The 13,140-nt window shown below is 41.0% G+C and overlaps 1 long non-coding RNA gene across 1 annotated transcript in view; it reads left to right on the top strand.

The window, feature by feature from the left end:
- Window positions 1-12,551, top strand: part of LOC138003125 (uncharacterized) — a 315,129-nt gene extending 302,578 nt beyond the window's left edge. Inside the window, exons 3-4 of the long non-coding RNA XR_011123426.1 lie at window positions 10,447-11,562; window positions 11,786-12,551. This is a non-coding gene — a long non-coding RNA (uncharacterized lncRNA). The remainder of the gene's footprint in view (window positions 1-10,446; window positions 11,563-11,785) is intronic.
- The last annotated feature ends 589 nt before the right edge of the window (window positions 12,552-13,140 follow it).

Genomic DNA, 13,140 nt, shown 5'->3' on the forward strand with positions numbered 1-13,140 from the left:
ACGAAATTTTAGCAATAAAAACTTTTTTACTCGTAGAGATTTCTTTATTGATGGAGATGTTGAAAGCTGTTTATCAACGCACAACAATATCCTTTCTTGGAATTTTCACAGTTGTCATGTCATTTCAGACGATCGCAGACTATTGTAGATCCTAGTAGATAGGCGATAATCACTGAGGATGCCAAAAAAGCGGTCATCTTAAAAGTGTTAGTAAATGGTTAATCTTATTAGCCTTCAATAGCGTCTCTATTAACGAGTAAATTTCCTGACGTTCAGCACGGTTAAACACAGGCCGTATGATTTGCAACAGGTTACGTCATGCGAGTGCAACAAGTGGAACAAAAACATTTCCTGAGCAACATACTGTCTTTCCACATGCGCGTAAAACTTTTGTACATTATTTCCCGTTGTTTGCAAGTCTGTGACTTGAAATGAGCAAATCTTTACTTAAATAGAAAGGTCTTTCCATAATTCAGACAAAAAACTAATTAGGTTAACAGTTAAACTGTATCAGGGTTTACATAAATATGCGTCTGAACCAAGAGCTGCCACTTCCACTGTCACACTCCCGGATTCTCTAAGAAATGCGCTTTTAAACTGCTATAGCCATTCCGGCAAACACAGTACAGAATTTTCTTCGTTCCAAGTTTAAACAAGTTTATTCACACATTCATATCTCATTCACACATACGCTTCGGATACAACATGAATATAGTACTCAAGCTCTCTGGTGGACGCAAACTTTGGTCTTTTATACCCATTGGGGTAACGTTTCCGGCACATGACGCTCTGGGGCGAGTTGTTTGGTCGAAATGCATCGCAGAGAACTTTGTATTGTTGCCAACGAGGAGTTGCCGTTTCACTCCATCTTTGTCTCGTGGGGCTGGAAGGAAGAGAACTCGCTTTAAGATGTGGGAAACGTGAATGAAATGGTGCAAGGCCGTGGGGACAGTGATTCTGTTCTGCTTGCCACGCTGAGGGTTCTAGCCTAAACGATGTTTCATTGAGGTTAACACTTTTATCGCCTTTGCGGTTTTCATAAACAAGCGTTCGTACAGACGATCCTCTGGAAATTCTGTTGGGGGTAGTGACCGGAGGTTTTGTACCAGAAAAATTGCTGTCAATACTTTGGAAACTCGGCTGGCTCGGCATGGACTTCCCAGCCGCCTTTTCGAGCTTGCCACGTGGGTCTTCAATGTCACTTGTTGCATCATCCTCGCTGCCATCACTCGGACTTGGTAATCGCTGTTTCTGTTTGTTTCTCGAACTCGATTCATTGGAATCTGTGCAGCTTCGCCAGGTATCTGCCCCTAAAACCTCAAAATTAGAATATCTCGTGCTTGCTTCAAGTCTCCCTCCACACTTTTCGATGCCCTCGTATCTGCATTTTTGAGACAAAGTTAAAGTATCCTTGGCAACCTCGTTCTTGTTTTCTATTTTTTCTGTTTGCATAGTATTCCTACGGACCCTTTGCAAATGACCTTTAAAAGAAGAATTCGGGCTTACACATTTGACATATTGTTTATATACCTTTCTAAGCTCGTTCTCACTATTTGCTGTCCTTTCACTGTCTCTTAGATATATTACCTTGAAGCCGGAGTTTATCCTTGCCAGATCGCTCCGGTAATGATGGAAATTCTGAATATGCTCGAAGCAATCAGGCACGAAGTCGTGAATCAAATCTTCGTATTTCTTTTCCACAACAAGGTCGCCCCTTATGCTTGGTGCTTCAGCAGTGCATTTTGCTGATCTTCTCAGATGCTCTTCTCCGATAGTCGGTTCTGAACGGAATGACAACGTGCGGAAAGCGTTCTTCATTCTTTGAATTTGCGCTCTGCGTCGACCTTCCTCAAACTGTGAAGCGTCTCGTTTGCGCGGTGTCAATGGCCCGCGATTGACGCTAAACATACAGTCCATTTCATCGGCGAGCTTCTCTCTTTAAGACGCTACTTTGCGAATTTTAAACGAACTCGAAGCCATCTTACACTCGAAATCAGCAATTAAATGGAGCCCCCTTCTTGAAATCCTACTTTAGCAACGCGAGTATTGTGTATTTAGAGCAAATTGGTGATTAAAACATGCGATTTTTTCGTTAAGTAAACAAGACGAAAAGTTAACTTCCTTATACATTGATAATTTGACAAGAGATTCCGGTAATTACGAGATCAGTGTGTCAATTTTTTCTTAGCTCAATGTGCTTCAACCAACATTGCGTGATTGGGTTAATTCTTGGGGAGGGGTGTGTGGGTGAACGTATGTTTTCCTTGATTGGGAAACTAACAAACGTTTCTTTTCCTTATTATGTCTGAAATATGTGAGGTACAATATTGAGCTTTGAGTTACAGATGGTTTCGACCGAAAAGAAATATCTACTAGCCGGTTTGCAGTGCCCCATCAAATGACTAAATATGAAATTCATTTATCCTTTTTTATAATCAGTTCGGCTTTCAGGCAAGTTAAAGGGGATGGTTTGAGACATGGTCTCTGATGCAGTTTCCGAATTTAGGCAGGAAAGAGGCATTTTTGATCGCACAAGCTAGTAAAGGCTGAATGTCCAGAATCTTTTTCGTCTTTTATGCAGTTTACTGTTTTGACCGATATTTATTGCGTCTTTTAGGCAAACAGAAATCATTCCCAGTGGTTTTGCGCAAACCTCGAGCTCGAGCTAGAAGCAGAAGACCTACAAGCTTTCTCAACATTATCTAAGGGAATATGGTTATGTCTGTTATCAATATTAAAATTGTTGCAATAAAACGAAAACATACATTTTCTTGTTTTTTTTTCCCAACCTTTGTCTTTACGTAGACTCCCAAATCTGTGGCAATGCGTTGCGGTTCCTGTGGGTTGAAGAGATTAAAGAAATACAAACTAATGAGCTGAAATTAACTAACCCCACAGCATGGTTACTTGTTCATTTACAAGTAGCTAAATTAATTGGTTTTAGCTATTACTAGTGAATAATTCCCCGGATAATAGTGAAACCTATCTTTTGAAAAACTCAGGCTAAATAAATCATTATCAAATTGATAAGCGCCTTCGTAACCAATGGAGTTGTTCATTTGATATAACGGTTTTTCTGTGAGATGACACTGCTCCATCCCAGATCACCACAGGCCAACCAACCAACACACTGTCTTCTCAACTGGCCAATTATCTAGGTTTAATCCCGCCCCGACGTAACCCAGACATAACTTTGGTGATTCTACGAGAACTCGTGTTTTGCTGTTGGTCATAGCGTAGGCCTTAAAGCAAACGGCCTGAAAATGACATTTTTTCGCTAATAACCCTTTGAAAACAAAAAGAAAAAGCAGTTTTTAACACCTGTAGGATGCCTCTTGGAAACCGCAGATTGGAAACTATGGAAACGTATCACCATCTCAACCGATAGCCCGTTGGCAAAACTCTCACCCCTGAGTTAAATTTGTTCGTACAGTGGTTCATTCGCTGACGTTCTCCGCAGACCAACGATTTTAATTGTTTTACACGAGAGAACGACGGACAATAAGAAAACCGTATAATAAGAAAACCGTATCAAAATATGAATTCGCGTTGTAAACACTCAAGACCCTTCTGGTTTGATTAAAGTGGCTTACTTACCCCGCGAGAAAGAAACTGGTTTTAACGACGGTAAAGATGAAAGACCAAGGGAAACAATTTATTCTCAAGGAATGGAAAAAGAAGGTACAAAAATGTAAAACACGTGCATATATTGCGTGCAAAGCGTGCTGAACGTGCAGAGAGTTTTCTTTCGCCTTTTTTCCCCTTAAGTGCCCGCTGCACAAATAAGTCAAAGCTGAGCAAAGCGCCTCAGCGAGATTTTGGTCAGATTTTCTCCTTGTGAGGCCGTAAGAAAAGTATCCAATATTTTTGGTATTTTTGCCTCTCGAGGCAAATTCCCTATCGTGAGCGGCCCTCTTGAAAATCTGGCTGAGACTGGCCAGGCAATCATGGAATAAAATCGAATGTCCTAATCACGTGTCTTCTCAACTTGTAGTTCAAGATGGCGTCCGAAATACAATACAATACAAATGAACTCGAAGGCACTTCTTGCTGTAATTTTTTTTTTGCTTCGACAAATCCGTCGTAGAAGAAACGCTGGGCGCAAAAAGATAACGGCAAGAGAATGGATTGCAAAAAATAAGCAAGAAGTAGCATACCCTTACCTGCTTCGGGATCTTCTGCAGTTAATGGCTCAAACACTTTTAAGAGACCTTGTTATTAGAAGGATTGTCATGATAACAATTTATCACGTAACACCAATGTTATTAGTACCATGTGAAACATCAATTATTGCTGAACAAGGTGCAGTCCTTTTTGTGACGTATTAAGTTACCATGGAAACAGGAAAGCCTTGCAGAAACACCCCATATTTTGTCTTTAGTTGCTTATATCTCAAAAACGAACTCGATGAGCCCCATTTTTTATTGCACAAAGGTGATCAACAGACCAAGATGAAACTCTCTGCAAAGATTAAAAAAATTATGTGCAGCGGATTCAGAGCTACCTTAACTTTTCAATTATTTAAGGTGGCTCTGAATCAAAACGTTTTATCCTGGCATGTTGATTACATTCCAGAAATAAAAAATGGGGGTCGCCGAGTTTCCATTTTGAGATATAAGCAACTAAAGCCAAAATATGGGGTGTTTTTGGTACACTATAACTTGGTACACTATAACTGGATCGGTACAATCGTCCTTGAACAAATGTATACCAGTATGAAAGATTGACTGTCGTTTAATCGCGTTATGTTTCTTCTTGACAAATACTGCATTTGTCCAAGCCAGGTTGATCATCTGCCAAGCCGAAATTTGTTGGTACTTTTTTTGCCAACAAAAGCCATTCTTGAAACCAATACAACCAGCATTCATTGTATCCATGTTTAATTTACGAAATTTATAATGAGAAACAAATTAATGTATGATATATCAGGGTCTGGTCCGGAGAATTTATGAAAGAAATATTTACGTACCTATAATGCACTTATCAATGTTAAGCCCCAGAGAGGGGGGGCTTTGACTGTGAGGTCTGTCCCCAGGGTGAGGATTTTGATCGTACGACATATTCCCAGGGTGGGGAATTTGACATGGCCACCATCTTGGATAATGAAGAAGGCTTGGAAATCAACCTTGTTCCCAAGGCTTTTCCCTCCCCAGGTATTGGGGAAAAGGCCCTGGGAACGAGGTTGCCTAAAAATAACTCCGCCATCTTGGAAAATACCCAGAAGGCGTTCAAATGAACTTCCCAAATTTGTGAGAAGTGGCTGAACGAGAGGTGAGTGGTACCAACCAAGTCTCTCCCTCAATTGAAGTATTATTCTTCATTGTCACTTTCTTACAAATGAAGTATTATCGTTCATTTTGGACACTGAAAGCTTGATAGGGATCATGGGAAATGAACATATTTCTTTTAAAAGCGGAACCCTAATGTCTGGACTCGCAGGACTCGAACCTGGGAACGTGTAATTAATGACCACTTCACTTAACCACTAGACTACCACATCACTAACTGCGAGGAGGTCATTTTTAGTTAATGTCAATAATTTTTTCTTCCAAAAGTGCCGCTGTAAACGCGTATTAACACCCGCTAAGAAGCAAGCTTACACAGTGAAAAATGTCGGTTACCAAACTTTAAAGAGAAAGCTAACCATTTTAAAATCAAGCTTTAGACTTAACCATTATTCAGCAATGATTTTATATATATACTAATTAGTTTTGGTAAATAATCGGCACATTTTCTAGTCAGTTGATCTTTAGTGGTTAAGTGGATAAAAACAGTTCCTTTGAAGTGGGTGCTCTGGGTTCAAATCCTGTCCAGGGGCTTCTTTTTATTTGCTACCACAAGTCCTGGGACAGAGTGGTCAAAATGGAGGATAATACTTCATTTAAGGCAAAGTGACAATGAAGGATAATCCTTCATTTTAGGAAGAGATCGTGTTGGTGGTACATACATTGCACTCTTACTGTGTGCAGCAAAGTCTAAAGGGCATTATTTTGGCCACCTTTACTCGCCCCAGCGTGGGGGCTTTTGATACTTTTGGCCAATTATGTTGTCACGTGGGTGGTGAATTTGACGCATATTTTCAGAAAATGTCAAAATCCCCAGCCCCCCCCCCCCCCCCGTTTTCGTTATCGTCGCGTCTTAGATCTTAAACTCCGTATTTAGCAAGATTCACTTTTTTGCGTGATTATGTTTCAAATCGTTTATGGGTCTCTTGAACAGAAGTTTGCGTGGTAAAATAATGAGAATCCCACGTTCACATGACAAATCATGTGATATAGTTTGGTGTCACAACTAGCAGATGAGCTTATCGGTAACAGATTGCAATAGACCATTTTACAGTTGTAGCTAAGTTACCTGGCCTACGAATGGAAGCGAGGCTGCCGGTGACCCTGTTTTGATACAAACCCTCGCGCTTTTGTAATGTTAATACGGACTAATTAGAATTACAACAACACAATTTACATGATAAAAGCAGTGGGGGACTGTATCAATGCAAGGTCACCGGCAGCCTAGCAGCCATTCATAGGCTAGGTCGCTGAGCAAACGACCATTTTGGAACATGCACAATACTAACTTCTGAGCACCTATTTTGCTTGGCCCCCTATCACAAAATGATTGTTTTGTTGAACATAGTAATCTGGCCAAGTTCCGTGGAGCTTTTATCACAAACCGAACAACTTGGCCTGTCAGGGTTCGTACTCTTAAGAGTTTTTCAAATTCCATGACTTTCCATGACCTTTTCCATGACTTTTTGCAGTTTTCCATGACATAAAGTTTACTGAGCTGCCAGTTTCGAAAATTGTCAAAATCATCCTTGTTTTTGGGGCATTTTCTGACATAATTCGTCTGCATTTTATTTTGTCCTTGCTTCCACTTCTGCAATAATTTACGTACCACACGTAACTATAATTTTCCATGACTTTCCATGACCGACAATTAAATTCCATGACTTTCCAGGCCTGGAAACTGAAGTACTTCAATTCCATGATTTTCCAAGTTTTCCATGACCTGTACGAACCATGTCTATTTTTGTTTCGAGCGCAAGCCCATGGTCAGAGCGAAGGGCTGATGCTCAAGCCTGGTTGGTTTTCACTAGCGAGGCAAGCACTAACACAAGTTCAAACATAAGAGCGCTTATTTCATCGTGAAAACGGGGTTGACGCAAGCACAAGGATCAAAATATTTCCATTTCCTTGTGCTTGAGCTTCTGCTTGCGTTCGCTTGCGTTGTGTGAAAACGAAACACAGCATAAGCACAAGGAATTTGCTATGTCTTGCCAATTGAAGCACTTGCTCCAGATTCCCGGCGTCTGAGCATTTCAACAAAATGGCGGATTCCGCGGTTGATTTTGACGCTTATGTCGACGTTCGTTTTCACTTAGCATAAGCTACTTATGCTTGCGCTAGTTGTGCTTGCGTCGCTAGTGAAAACCAGGCTTCAAAGGAGTTCACTCTTTATCGACGCAGCACTGCAGATTCTTTGGGGACGAACTCCTTTATTAGTCAGTGAAAGGACACCTCGCTCATATTGTACAACGAAAACAAGATGAAATATTCACAAAGATCTGTTTGAAGTGACGTTTCCGTTGCCGTAGAAGCTTAATAGGGATGGCAACCGTAAGTGAGCTGTCTCCCTTTTAACTTGTCTTCACACAACCACATTTACATCTTTTCTCCATTAGAGATGATTAGTATAAAAATCTGGAGGACACCACTGCCCTGGCATGCCAAATAATCTCTTCCGGTTCTCGCCAGCGTTACAAAAACGTGCGTGCTTAAACTCGCTAATTCCCTAATAAGGAGCGTAAGCACGAGACGCTTTTGAGACGTGGACGGCAACCGGAAGTGATCTGTTTTCTTTTTTGCTTCTTTTGACACTACCACAATTCTATTTTTAAGTATCTTTTCACTATTACAGTTAATTAGTTTAAAACTCTAGGAGACACTACTGTCTTGACATGCGAAATGTTTACTTCTGGTTGCTTGCCGTCCGCGTCTCAAAAACCTTGTGTGCTCAAGATCCCTAGTGAGCTTAAGCACGCGCGTTTTTGAGACGCGGACGGCAACCGGAAGAGAACATTTCGCGTGCCCACATATTTTTACTAATCGTCTCTAATGGAGAAATGATACTTAACAATGTAAATGTAATTGTGTGAAGAAAAGTTAAAAGGGTAAACAGCTCACTTCTGGTTGCCGTCCGCGCCTCAAAAACGCGCGTGCTTAAGCTCCCCGTTTTAACGAGAACGCCACGAAACAAGAATATCATTGGTTAAAAGAGGAAAAGTAATCGTGCTGCACGTGCAGCACGCATTTTAACACAAATTCGTGCGGTCCTCTGCACCGCGCACCGGTGGCTCAATTAGTTGAGCACCGGGCTGTTACGCGGGAGGTCGTGAGTTGAACTCCGGCCGGACCAACACTCAGGGTCTTTATATAACTGAGGAGGAAGTGCTGCCTTTGTAATTACATCTGCAAATGGTTAGACTCTCTAGTCTTCTCGGATAAGGACGATAAGCCGGAGGTCCCGTCTCACAACTCTTCAATGTTCATAATCCTGTGGGACGTAAAAGAACCCGCACACTTGTCGTAAAGAGTAGGGCATGTAGTTCCCGGTGTTGTGGTCTGTCTTCTGTGGTGTATCATGGTTGGGAGGGTAAATGCTCGGAGATATTAGCTACGCCAAACTACTACTCTAAAAAATCCGAGGGTAAATAAAGATGTGATATGATATGACAGCAACGACGTGAAATCACCAAATTTGAGGTTTTGCCGACAACGCGAGCGTACAAATGTGAATCTTTCAGCCTTCATTTTTAACTCTGAAACCACTCGTACCAAATCATTTTAGCATGCTTCGCCCACATTGTACGACGCGAGCGAGATGGCCTAACCACGAGAAACTTACCATAGTTCAAAGTTATATTTTGAGGTGAAGTTGTCGTCGCCATTGCTTTCGTACGGCAACCAGAGGCGAGCTTTCCGAATGCCAGGACAATGGTGTCTCCCAGAGTTTTAATAATATTTAATCGTCTCTAGTGAAGACAAGTTAAAAGGGAAAACAGCTCACTTTCCGTCAATTGCGAGCTCTTTCTGCCATATCTTTTTCAGATGTTCACTCCAAGCAGTTTAGAAGGACAATTTTCTGCTAAACCCTCAAGTTGTGCAGATACGAATTGCATACGCACTACTGTACCATGAAAAATCTTGAAACACATTTAACAAATTTTCCAAAATATGTAATTAAAAGAATTAAAAGAGCCCAGAGAAAAGCTATTCATAATCATCCAGGTTTAATGAAGGTGCAAAATTGTGCACCATCATCTTGACTCTCTCTTTGCTTTTTTTCAATTCGCTGCACAGTGTCTTCAACTAACGAGAGCCTTTCCTTTTCTTCGTTGTATCTGATTTCCAGCTTCACCTTGATAGCATCAAGCTGACTTTGTAGACGGTTGATCTTCTCTCTCAATTCTCCTTTATCCATTTCCAGTTTCTTCATCAATTTCTTCTCGTCCAGAAGTTGTTCCGTCACCCCTTCCATGTTGCTGAGAATACTCTCAGCCTCATCTCAAAAAATAAGCAAAGACATTGCTCATTTAACTTACATTTTCCAGGGGCACCCAACGTCAATTTTCGGAAAATATCTGTTCGGAAGACGATTTGAGATCTAGAATTTCGGAACTTTTGTTCTAAAATTTCTTGCTTGCCTGAGTCTCCTAGGATTTTCGAACACCTGAAAAAATGGTATAATTATCCACTTTCAACGGATTTTCACCCTAAATAGGTCACCTAGAATTTTCGGGAGCCTTTTTCCTGGCTGAAATTTTCGAAAAGGTAAGCTTTGATCCCTATAGTTTTCGGATCACTAGACTTTCAGCTAGGAAATCCGAACACATAAATTTTAGGGGATAAACATATGCCTATATCTACCGTTTAAATACCTAAATACGTTTAACAATGCTATGTTTAAGTGGTTTTGAACTATATTCTCGTTGGGTGCCCCTGATTTTCCTTGTAAAAATCAAATTTAACACTAAAACAAAGAGTGAATGCAACTGTTACAGAAATTTCCAGCTCCAATCTACAGCTGAAATATAAAAAAATTGTGCGAGTGTCATGAAACAGCATAAGTTACACAACCATGCATGAAACGTGTTTCACACCGACGTCTGGTGTGAACGACCCAATGAAAAACATGTTTCGGTGAAGCATGTTTCCTTGAAACATGTTTACTCTAATCATGTTTCGGCTTTAATTTGAACACAGCTTAAAACAGTGACTTTGAAGGAGAGAGTATAGCGAACCAAAAAATTAATGTTTGACCAGTGCAGAGACTTGTTAAGTAGAGAGGGCAGTGCATGGAGCAGTGTAGAAATATCTCTGAATCGAAAGCTCCTTTTTAATATTTGTTTGTTCGTTTTATTTAACGAGAGCGTTAATTTCCTTTCAGGATCACTGTGAATCGGTTGCGATCTTAAAGATCAAAGAAAGCATGCAAGAAGAAGCAAGAAGATTTGAAAATGTCGATGGAACGACGGACCATCAAGGAGAGTTTTTCATGCAATAACAGCTAGAGAACTTTCGCCTTTGTATATTTGCCAGCCACTACCCAAAGATTTATAGGAAACAACTGTACTTGATCTACGGAGTTTGCATTGGGAGAACAACCCCGCTATCGCTAAACGCCTTCTTCTCTTGTACCAGGGAAGACGAGTCCAAAGTAGATGTCTCTAAATTAAGGTTATATTATATAGAAAGGGAAATATGTTTGTATAGTCCATCGCTTACGTTGTGGCTTATAATTAATAATATACGGACAGTTGTTGGGTGTTTGTGTAGAATAATAGGCGAGTTCTTTGGGACAAGAAAGCTTTCATATCTTATCAGGAATGAATGAGTTTGCTGCTTCGGTGTAGCGTACAATAAGGGACAAAAGGGATCCAAGCCACGTGCTTAAAAGCTGGTTGACCCAGATTTCTTTCTTGACCTCAAACGCGTTAAACACGTGACCACCACATGATGGGCTCTTACGCCTTGGTGACGATTCTTTCTATTTATCCATCGCGTGCTCTAACGTTGTCAGCGCTTAGTGAATTCTAGTTCCGTCGTAGTGGTTTGGGTCAAAGTCACGCAACGCTCCTCGGGTGAGGAACGTTGTTTGCGCAACTGCTGCCCGAGTGGCTCCGAAGGAGACTAAGTAACATGTTCCAAATGAAGGAAAAACTTTGTGCAAATGGTTGCTTCGCCTTCTCAAGAAAAGTTTAAAACCGGAATATTTTGTGAGACTTGTACCTTGGTGCTCTGTAAAACTTGAGCGCAAGCAGGTGGTCGATGCGTTGGCGCCCAGCGGACCCAGTGGTTCGTAAGCTTCTGATTTACACTCAAAAATCGAGGAGCTGTTTGGAATGAAACCTTAAGCTCACCCCAAGTTTTCCGCAAGGTTTATATTTTGCTTCGTCTTTTAACGTGCATGAAGACGGCTAGTTATCCAATTTGCACTTTTAGCTCCAATATGCATCAAGTCTCCTTATTTCACGCATATTAGGGAAACAGTCCTTACCGCAAGGTGAATGAAGGGGTAGTTTCTAAAGAAACTGTGGTGCTGCGTCGGTGGGTAAGTAGTATACAAAAATTTGGTTTTATCAACGGAGTTGATGATGTAAATTGGCCACCGTACAGAGATTCTAAAAGCTGACGTTTCGAGCGTTAGCCCCTCGTCAGAGCGAATGGTTCGCTCTGACGAAGGGCTAACGCTCGAAACGTCAGCTTTTAGAATCTCTTACCGCGAGGTGTCCGCACGTAACAAGAGCGAATCAGTCATTGGCATGATACGAGATGTAGCTATGTAAAAAGCGCGGGAAAACACTGCGCGCTAGTCAGGTGTTTTTGGTCTGCTTAGTTTAATTAAACGGTGACTCCAGATCATTGGCCAGTCAAGAACCACAGTCTTGATTCTATGATGCGCTTGTTTGTGATTGGTGTTGTAGCGTGAAAGGACTGCTATGGAACAAGGCGGGCTTTGCGTGCTCGGAGGATTAATTCTATCAAACGTACGGGACCTATATTGTAACGTTCGCCAACCAACAAATCTTGCGACTCGTTTAGGAAAGTAGTAAATTAAACATTTTTTGTTTCTGAACGAAATATCGGGGGGCAAGGCGGGTCTTGGGTCTGCTAAACGTTAATATGATTGATTTGATAACAATTGTAAGATTATTTGAAAGAACTAATTTTTAAAAGCAAAAAAACTATACCTTGGGGAAAAGTTGTGTACATTACGGATATTGAGACGCTGATAGTATTTAACTCGTGAAGGAAGGTGCAATGTTTAATCCACCTCTGTCTGTGTGAAATAACTTGAGCAAATTATGCAAACAACACGGAGGAGAATTTGAGATTTTCGGACACAACTTCCAACCATTTTTTTTTTTTTGCGGGTTAGATAAAATCGCTCATCTGTGCCGTGAATAGCAAGATGAAACTGTATAAAGACCTTCTACAATATATAATTCAACTGTCCAGTACATTAATACTCTTTGAGATCATGTTGATTAAAGAAACTGTCGATGAAATCCTACTAGTGAGATTCGCCCTCGATCTGTAATTTCTGCTGTCCTATCGTGATTCGGGTGGGCTGGGAGCATGGTGACTTGTTTGGCGTATGGGGTGCGTAATCCGAATTTTTGTATCAGTTCTAGGAAAGGGGCAAAAGTAGGGATAATGATTGATGCTAGCCCGCATACAATTGTTAGCTATTGTTTAGCTATTCCATATGTGCTGATTTTCTGCGAACATAGCGTTTTTTCCAAAAGTAGTGCTTGACCTAAAGTTCTCAGCAACGTCAACGGTAACTCAGCTGAAATGACTCACAGGCCGTTGTGAACAACAAGAGAACAAAGAAATGTGTTTTAATAAGTAATTTTTTACAGGGAGGTCTTGGTTTTCCAGGTCTTAAGCTTCGATCTTCGTTTTCCACACCCCAAGCATTATCCAACCACGTCCTTTGTACTGCGGCCTCAACGCCTGGTATATTAATATGAATTTGAAAGGCTTTGTCAAAACGGACGAAAAACTTAGAAATTACAGAAAGGAAACTTGGAGGAGGCAATTAAAATCGACCGAAAAACTACTCGTGATGAATAAA

The sequence above is a fragment of the Montipora foliosa genome, chromosome 5, assembly GCF_036669935.1.
Source record: "Montipora foliosa isolate CH-2021 chromosome 5, ASM3666993v2, whole genome shotgun sequence".
Lineage (NCBI taxonomy): Eukaryota > Metazoa > Cnidaria > Anthozoa > Scleractinia > Acroporidae > Montipora > Montipora foliosa.